This window comes from Zea mays, chromosome 6 (genome assembly GCF_902167145.1).
Source record: "Zea mays cultivar B73 chromosome 6, Zm-B73-REFERENCE-NAM-5.0, whole genome shotgun sequence".
Taxonomy (NCBI): Eukaryota; Viridiplantae; Streptophyta; class Magnoliopsida; order Poales; family Poaceae; genus Zea; species Zea mays.
This window is the reverse complement of record NC_050101.1, coordinates 148,767,869-148,777,645: the sequence shown is the minus strand read 5'-3', so window position 1 is coordinate 148,777,645 and position 9,777 is coordinate 148,767,869. Positions and strand designations below refer to the sequence as shown.

General features: G+C 45.1%; 1 non-coding gene across 1 annotated transcript; it reads left to right on the top strand.

The window, feature by feature from the left end:
• Window positions 1-1,706: 1,706 nt before the first annotated feature.
• LOC111589713 (U2 spliceosomal RNA) lies at window positions 1,707-1,895 on the top strand. Its single transcript, XR_004850945.1, has one exon. It is a non-coding gene; the product is annotated as a U2 spliceosomal RNA (small nuclear RNA).
• The last annotated feature ends 7,882 nt before the right edge of the window (window positions 1,896-9,777 follow it).

The window sequence follows — 9,777 nt, the reverse complement described above, 5'->3', positions numbered from 1 at the left end:
GATGACACGGTGATTTGTTTTACCGAGGTTCGGTTCTTGCAAACCTACTCCCCGTTGAGGTGGTCACAAAGACCGGGTCTCTTTCAACCCTTTCCCTCTCTCAAACGGTCACTTAGACCGAGTGAGCTTTCTCCTTAATCAAACGGTCACTTAGACCCCACAAGGACCACTACAAACTTAGTGTCTCTTGCTTTGATTACAAATGTCTTGAGAATAAGAATGGGGAAGAAGAAAGCACGATTGCAAAAGCCAAGCGACAAATAACACACAGATCACTTTCTCTCTCAAGTCACTAATCACTAATGATCACTTGTCTCAATTGTGGAACTTGGAGAGATTGAAGCTTTGATTATGTCTTGGAATGGATTGCTAGCTCTTGTATTGAATGTAGAGGATTGGAATGCTTGGTTATTTGAATGGAGGTGGTTGGGGTTGTATTTATAGCCACCAATCACTTCCTAGTCGTTGCCCCTTTCTGCCGACCGCGGACGGTCCGCGCCCTTGGTCCGGACGGTCCGCCCCTGCAGATCAACGGCTGAAAACGCAACGGTCAGCAGTAACGGCTATATTGCATTTAATGCGTTGTCAGATGTCAGATAAAGGCAGTCGCGGACGGTCCGGTCATGCACCCCGGACGGTCCACGAGGACGCTATAATTCATTTTACCGAACCCGTCACCTTCGGGTTTTTCGGTTCCTCTCCTACCGGACGGTCCGCGCCTGAGGCCGGACGGTCCACGCGTGGTCTCAGACGGTGCTTGCTCTTCCATCGGACGGTCCGCAGTAGAGACATGTGTTTTTGCATTGGTTCTGTCCGAGGGTCATTTAGGTGTTGCGGACGGTCCGTCGCAAAGGCCCGGACGGTCCGCGCTTGGCCTGTTTTTCTGAAAAGCTTCTCCTGTCCGGAATAATCTACGGTATTCCGGACAGTTAATTTAGAATAGTTGTAGATGATTCTTTGGCACCTGTAGAACATATAATCTAGAGCAAACTAGTTAGTCCAATTATTTGTGTTGGGCAATTCAACCACCAAAATCATTTAGGAAAAAGGTTTGACCCTATTTCCCTTTCAGCCGTCGCTAATGAATCGGGATGGGGCGTGAAAAACTGAACTCTAGCACTCCGGGTCTTGTTTTATAGACGTCCGGACCTGTTCTGGATCGACCGGATTGCTACGTCCGACCTGAGCTTACTCTAGTTATTGGAAGCCCAGGGCTCGTAATATACAATCTATATAGAGAGAGATGGAGAGAGAGAGAGAGTTAAGAAATAAACAAAAACTTTACTGATGTCAAATAAGGAATTATCTCCTCTTGAAACGACATCAATCACATATATACCTATCATTAATATCTATAACCAATATAAATATAATAATTAGATGATTATATACTTTGTTTATTTCATCATATAATACCATAGTACGATTATTTAAATAGCTTATATACAAAGGTAGTTCCATTCTCTACTACTTTAAAGCACCAGTTTCGTGTGTCGTGTATTATGTACGAAACACGTAGGTTTGTCACTCTTCCCATTGCCCAATAAGCTGTCACACCATAGATGGGCCATGAGAACCACCCAAGCCAAACACAACAGAAAGCCACACGTTGTACAATGCTCACACAAGGTACCACCTTGCTAGCTACAGGAGGACGAGCAACGTAGCGAGCTATAGAAAACGATGACTGTGCTTCTTTTCAACTCGTACCTTTCTCATCATTTTGGCTAAGGTAAAGTGTAATTTTGTTCTTATCAGTTTAATATATGATATGCAGATCTTACGTTCACTTTGATATTAAATTTATTTTTTATGAGTATCAGATATGATCGTGTGCCGTTGTAGCGCATAGAGATCTAAAAAGTTTTTGTTCCAATGCAGACAACCTAGCCTAGTGGTAGGAATTCGACCGGGTTAGGTTGGCATAGGCCAGTTCCATTATGCTTAGGTAAAATAGGCTCATACCGAGAAGGCTCAAAATACCTCGGACCGTGTCGTGCCAGTCCAATCCAAAGAATAAAAATAGTGTCCTAGCCTGACCCTAAAACACGTCGGGCCTTTATTGGGCTGTGATGACCCAAGCCCAACCCACATATTTCAAATGACAGTATTCAAGGAAAAGGCAAACCAATACAACCGTACTAAGGATCGCCATATAACATGACAATATTTCAATATATAAAACGAATACAATTACACAACTATGATACAGAGCACCATTGCACACCTCATAGTACAAAAGTAGCAACATTGCACATCTACATTACAAAAAACCTTGCACGGGCCTTTTTTGGGCTGGACCGGCCCAAGCACAACACATGCGAGCGGGACATGCGAGGGCCGACATGCTAGAATTTGAGGCTTGGCTTAGGTCTATCTTCGGACCGTGCTAGCCTTACCCATATCACTTTGTGTTGGGCTATGCTTTAGATTACTGACCTGAAATTGATCCATTGCTAAATCAAATGGGTTTGAAATTTTTTTATTCCAGTGTAGTCATCCTAGCCCAGCCCGATCCATGTAAGCGGATGAACAAATAACTGAATAAATAAAACATCATCCTTCCCTCACCCCAGCTTCCTCTGACAGCGGCATGCAAATGAGCGGCCAAGCCTCGAAGGTCGAAGCCTCTCTCTCACCGTCGTCGCCTCAACAGACGTCACTGTCGCCAGCACAAGTGCGTTCCTGAAAGGAAAATGTGTCATTGGGCCATTTCTAGTAGTTTTGGTGATTAAATGCCCAACACACCACTTTGAACTAACCCTCTTAATATGAGCATGAGCATAGGTGTAGCAAAGGCAATTTGAAGGTAGCAAGTCCATGTGAGCTGAATTGCAGAGCTAAAAGTGCAAATTTGAGCAAACCATAAAAAACACAAGGTTTACGTATTTGGATAAGTTGCACACTCTCTACTCTATGTGTTCTAGCACCTTGTTTTTGCTACTAACTCATATTTGCAAAGAAAGTGTGTTTTTGACTTAGTTTTAGGCATATTGCAAATCCTAGAGAATTTGGTGAAAAGGTATGGTTCTACCACTTAGTCAATTGTTTTAGTTGCTAACTATGTTTGTCTAAGTGCTAGGGAACCTCTCAAAGTGAGCCAAAATACGTTGAAGAGAGTTTGGCTAAAAAGGACAAATCTAGGCTCGTTCGGGCAGCACCGGACTGTCCGTTATGCACTGGATAGTCATGTGGCTATATGGCCTAAACTCATCGGTCTCGGCCTCTTTGGCTAAAAATCACCGGACAATCCAGGCATCACTAGTGGACAGTCTGGGGACATGTGTCCAACGGCTACTTCAGCCACCTAAGCAAGCGTCAACGGTTAACTGGGTCACCGGACAGTCTGGTGCCCTCCAGAACAGGAAACTAGCCAATCAATGATCTGGTGACCGTTGCACTATGCACAGTCCGGTGCACATGTAGACAGGGAAGGTGTGGAGCATCGAAATGAAGCTCCAACGGCTCCTAGGTCCACTGGGGCTATAAAAGGGAACCCTAGGCGCCTTGTTGTAATACCCAAGCATTTCAAGTGCACACTACAACTCCGATACTCTGCGACCACGCCTTCTTGTGATTTGAGAGAGATTTAAGTGTTGTTTCTGAGCTGTAATTCTGTTGCTTTGTTGTTACGCTCTTGTCTTCGTGTTTTGTGCGTGTGTTGCTACGTTGTGCTCTTTTGTGCGTATTCTTTCTCCTTCCCTTACTCTGGTTTTGATTGTGATTATTTTGTGTAATGTGTGAGAGACTCCAACTTGTGGAGGTTCCCCACAAACGGGATCAAGATATAAGGAAGATAACTGTGAAACTCAAGTTTGATCTTTGGATCACTTGAGAGGGGTTGAGTGTAACTCTTGACCAAAAAGAGGTCACCACAACGTGGAGGTAGGCTTTGACCGAACCACGAAAAAATTTGACGCGTCTCTTGTCTACTTTCTTTATTGCGATTGTTGTCATCCTTAGTGCTCATATTCACTTAAAATATTGCTCCTAGTTTAATACTCCTCTTTAGAGAGCAATCAAGTGAAGAGTTCTTTTTTTCTCTCCTCTTGTCATTCAAACTTGGTTTTAGTTTACACTAACTCTTTTATTAGATGAAATTTGTGTTGTTTGAAGTATTTTTCGCAAGATCACCAGTTCTAGCTCCATCCCTGGTACTTGTACCTCTTTTTCCCGCGCCTCCACTGTCTGGAATCATCTCATCGGGTGCGCCTGCTTGAAGACCCCCGGTACTTGTACCTCTTTTTCCTGCGCCTCCACTGTCTGGAATCATCTCATCGGGTGCGCCTGCTTGAAGACCCCCGGAGGTTAGAGCTCGTCGCGGCGGTCAGGATGCTTCAGCGGCTTGACGACGTGTCCTGACCATTGGGCTCCAGTGTACATGGGTCGTCTTTTTGGCTCGCTAATGTAGATAGGATTTACGTCGTGCGCTGGTGGTAGAACTTGGGAGCGCAAAGCCAGAAACTAAGGGTGCGTTTGGTTGGAGAGTCAAATAGAATGGAGTGGTTCCATTCCAGTATTTAAGAATGGAGTCGTTCTATTTTGCGTTTGGTAAGAAGAACAGAGCCGCTCAATTTTTTGTTTGGTTGAAGAGTAGAATAGAGCGGAGTCGCTCCATTCTTTGTTTGGTTGTAGAGCCGTATGAGTGTAGAGGGGAAGAGAGAGGGAGCACTCGTCCGGACGTGAGCGCTCGCATCCGGTCGTTTTTGTGGAGCGAGAGTGTTCCAACTATTTATAGTAAATTTTCAGATGTAGATCCAGGATCCGCTTCGCTCTTATTTTGTTGGAAACCAAACATCCAGAAAATTAGAATGAAATCACTTTATTCTATCCCACTCCTCAACCAACCATACACTAAGGCCCCGTTTCAATCTCACGGGATAAACTTTAGCTTCCTGCTAAACTTTAGCATTATGAATTGAAGTGCTAAAGTTTAGCGCATTGGGGTGTTTGGACTGCTCTAATAAAGTTTAGCATATTGGAATAAAAAGACACTCATGCCCCTAACGCGAAGAGAGAGAATGAGGTTAGAGAGTATGGGTGGAAAATGGGGTTCTCTAACACACGTTTAGCTCCTTTTAGCACCCCTTGAGCAGCTTATAAGATAACATGTGCTAAATTTTATCACACTAACATTAGCTCTCTGTTTAGATCACCAAATGGCTAAAATCAGCTAAAAAAGCTGTTAAAGTTTATCTCTTTAGATTGAAACCGGGCTTAAGTTAGGTGTGACATGGTGGCGGCGCCGGCAGCGTGGTTTTAGCCACCGCTTCTCGCTTGTTGCCATGGCAGGAGCTAATGGGTTGGGGTCGCTTGATGCTCTGCTAGGTTCTTGCGGTTGGGGCATCAATGCGTAGTAGCTGTTTTGGTTTCGCGATGGTTTCAATTCCTGTCGCGTTTCGGTTGGTGCTTGTCAGCTTGTCTCGGATATGATTTATTCACACAGTAGTTTGATGTACCAGGCGGAGTTGTTGACTCGGTGTCGCCTGATATACTACAGCACTCTTGTTGGATTCAGTTGGTCATGTTTTCTATGCATAACTATGTTACTAGGTACGTGCCCGTGCGATGCCACGGAACACGGAACGTGATTATAATGATGACGACAAAATCCGTGATTAAACATAGATACATAACGATATAAATACATAATATTATTATAAATATTTTGATCCAGATATTATTATAAATAACACACAGAGGAAACTTCTCTGTCGCCAACTTCCTCTCGCACTTCCACTCCGATCACTACAGTGGCCTCGGCCCTTCATGGCGCCTGAAAGGGAATTAGGCTTACACCTAGTTCCTATATAATTTTGGTGGTTGAATTGTCCAACACAAATCTTTGGACTAACTAGTTTGTTCTAGTGTATAAGTTATACAGGTGCAAAAGGTTCACACTTAGCCAATAAAAAGACCAAGTATTGAGTTCAACAAAAGAGCAAAGGAGCAACCGAAGGCTCCTCTGGTCTGGCGCACCGGACTGTCCGGTGTGCCACCGGACAGTGTCCGGTGCACCAGAGGACTCCAACTCTAACTCGTCACCTTCGGGAAAATCCAGAGCCAGCGCGCTATAATTCACCGGACTGTCCGGTGCACACCGGACAGTGTCCGGTGCTCCAACGGGATTTCGCGAAGGATGCTCCGCTATAATTCACCGGACATGTCCGGTGTGCACCGGACTGTTCGGTGCATCCTCGGAGCAACGGCTCCTTCTCGCCAACGGCTACCTGCAACGCATTAAATGCGCACGCAGCGCGCGCAGAAGGCAGGCGCGCCCATACCGGCGCACCGGACACTGCACAGTTCATGTTCGGTGCGCCACCGGACATCGAGGCGGGCCCAGAAGTCAGAACTCCAACGGTCAGATTCCAACGGCACTGGTGACGTGGCTGGGGCACCAGACATGTCCGGTGTGCACCGGACTGTCCGGTGCGCCATCGACAGACAGCCTCCACCAACGGTCATGTTTGGTGGTTGGGGCTATAAATACCCCAACCACCCCACCATTCATTGCATCCAAGTTTTCCAGCTTCCAACCACTATACAAGAGCTAGCATTCATTGCAAAGCACACCAAAAGAGATCAAATCCTCTCTCAACTCCACACAAAGCATTAGTGATTAGAGAGAGTGATTTGTAGTGTTCATTTGAGCTCTTGCGCTTGGATCGCTTCTTTTCTTTCGCATTCTTTCTTGTGATCAAACACTCACTTGTAATTGAGGCAAGAGGCACCAATCGTGTGGTGGCCCTTGCGGGAAGCTTGATTCCCAAGTGATTTGAGAAGAGAAGCTCACTCGGTCCAAGGGACCGTTTGAGAGAGGGAAGGGTTGAAAGAGACCCGGCCTTTGTGGCCTCCTCAACGGGGAGTAGGTTTGAGAGAACCGAACCTCGGTAAAACAAATCCGTGTGTCTCACTTTATTATTCGCTTGCGATTTGTTTTGCGCCCTCTCTCGCGGACTCGATTATATTTCTAACGCTAACCCGGCTTGTAGTTGTGATTATTTTTGAGAATTTCAGTTTCGCCCTATTCACCCCCCCTCTAGGCAACTTTCAATTGGTATCGGAGCCCGGTGCTTCATTAGAGCCTAACCGCTCGAAGTGATGTCGGGAGATCACGCCAAGAAGGAGATGGAGACCGGCGAAAAGCCCACTACAAGCCACGGGAGCACTTCATCGGAAGAGTCCCGCACCAAGAGGAAGGAGAAGAAGAAGAGCTCCTCCAACAAAGGGAAGGAGAAGAAATCTTCTTCTCACCACAAAGAGAAGAAGGAGAGATCTTCCTCTCACAAGCCACATCGGAGTGGGGACAAGCACAAGAGGATGAGGAAAGTGGTCTACTACGAGACCGACACTTCATCAACATCGACCTCCGGCTCCGATGCGCCCTCCGTAACTTCTAAACGCCAAGAGCGTAAGAAGTTTAGTAAGATCCCCTTACACTATCCTCGTACATCTAGACATACTCCATTACTTTCCGTTCCATTAGGCAAACCGCCAACCTTTAACGGTGAAGATTATGCTATGTGGAGTGATTTAATGAAATTTCATCTAACCTCACTCCACAAAAGTATATGGAATGTTGTTGAGTTTGGAGCACAGGTGCCATCCATAGGGGATGAGGATTATGATGAGGACGAGGTGGCCCAAATCGAGCACTTCAACTCTCAAGCTACAACCATACTCCTTGCTTCTCTAAGTAAGGAGGAATACAACAAGGTGCAAGGGTTGAAGAATGCGAAGGAAATTTGGGACCTCCTCAAGACCGCGCACGAGGGTGATGAACTAACAAAGATCACCAAGCGGGAAACGATCGAGGGGGAGCTCGGTCGCTTTCGACTTCGCCAAGGGGAAGAGCCACAAGACATGTACAACCGGCTCAAGACCTTGGTGAACCAAGTGCGCAACCTCGGGAGCAAGAAGTGGGACGACCACGAGGTGGTTAAGGTTATTTTAAGATCGCTCATTTTCCTTAACCCCACTCAAGTTCAATTAATTCGTGGTAATCCTAGATATACTCAAATGACCCCCGAGGAAGTTATCGGGAATTTTGTGAGCTTTGAATGCATGATCAAAGGCTCCAAGAAGATTAACGAGCTTGATGATCCCTCCACGTCCGAAGCACAACCAGTGGCATTTAAGGCGATGGAGGAGAAGAAGGAGGAGTCTACACCGAGTAGACAACCAATTGACGCCTCCAAACTCGACAACGAGGAGATGGCTTTAATCATCAAAAGCTTTCGCCAAATCCTCAAGCAACGGAAGGGGAAGGATTATAAATCCCGTTCCAAGAAGGTTTGCTACAAGTGTGGTAAGCCCGATTACTTTATCGCTAAATGTCCATTATCAAGTGACAGTGACAGGGATAACGACAAGGAGGGCAAGAGAAGAGAGAAGAAGAGGTACCACAAGAAGAGGGGCGGCGATGCCCACGTGTGCCGCGAGTGGGACTCCGACGAGAGCTCCACCGAGTCCTCCTCCGACGAGGACGCCGCCAACGTCGCCGTCACCAAGGGACTTCTCTTCCCCAACGTCGACCACAGGTGCCTCATGGCAAAAGACGGCAAAAGGAAGAAGGTAAAATCAAGATCCTCCACTAAATATGAAACCTCTAGTGATGAGGATGATGCTAGCAATGAGGAGGATAACTTGCGCGTTCTTTTTGCCAACCTTAACATGGAACAAAAGGAAAAACTAAATGAGCTAATTAGTGCCATCCATGAAAAGGATGACCTCTTGGACTCCCAAGAGGACTTCCTAATCAAGGAAAATAAAAAGCATGTTAAGGTTAAAAATGCTTATGCTCTAGAGGTAGAAAAATGTGAGAAATTATCTAGTGAGCTAAGTACTTGCCATGACACTATTACCAACCTTAGAAATGAAAATGCTAGTTTAAATGCTAAGGTTGATTCACATGTTTGTAATGTTTCAATTCCCAATCTTAGAAATGATAATGATGATTTGCTTGCTAAGAATGAAGAATTGAACATTTCTCTTGCTAGCCTTAGAGTAGAAAATGAAAATTTAATTGCTAAGGCTAAAGAACTAGATGTTTGCAATGTTACAATTTCCGATCTTAGAGATAATAACGATATCTTGCGTGCTAAGATTGTTGAACTTAATTCATGCAAACCCTCTACATCTAGTGTTGGGCATGTTTCCATTTGTACCAGATGTAGAGATGTTGATATTAATGCTATTCATGATCACATGACTTTAATTAAACAACAAAATGATCATATAGCAATATTAGATGCTAAAATTGCCGAGCATAACTTGGAAAATGAAAAGTTTAAATTTGCTAGAAGTATGCTCTATAATGGGAGACGCCCTGGCATCAAGGATGGCATTGGCTTCCAAAGGGGAGACAATGTCAAACTTAATGCCCCTCCTAAAAACTTGTCTAACTTTGTTAAGGGCAAGGCTCCCATGCCTTAGGATAACGAGGGTTACATTTTGTACCCTGCCGGTTATCCCGAGAGCAAAATTAAGAAAGTTCATTCTAGGAAGTCTCACTCTGGCCCTAACCATGCTTTTATATATAAGGGTGAGACATCTAGCTCTAGGCAACCAACCCATGCTAAGTTGCCTAGTAAGAAAACTCCTAATGCATCAAATGATCATGACATTTCGTTTAAGACTTTTGATGCATCTTATGTGCTTACTAACAAATCCGGCAAGGTAGTTGCCAAGTTTGTTGGGGGCAAACACAAGGGCTCCAAGACTTGTGTTTGGGTACCCAAAGTTCTTGTTTCTAATGCCAAAGGACCCAAAACC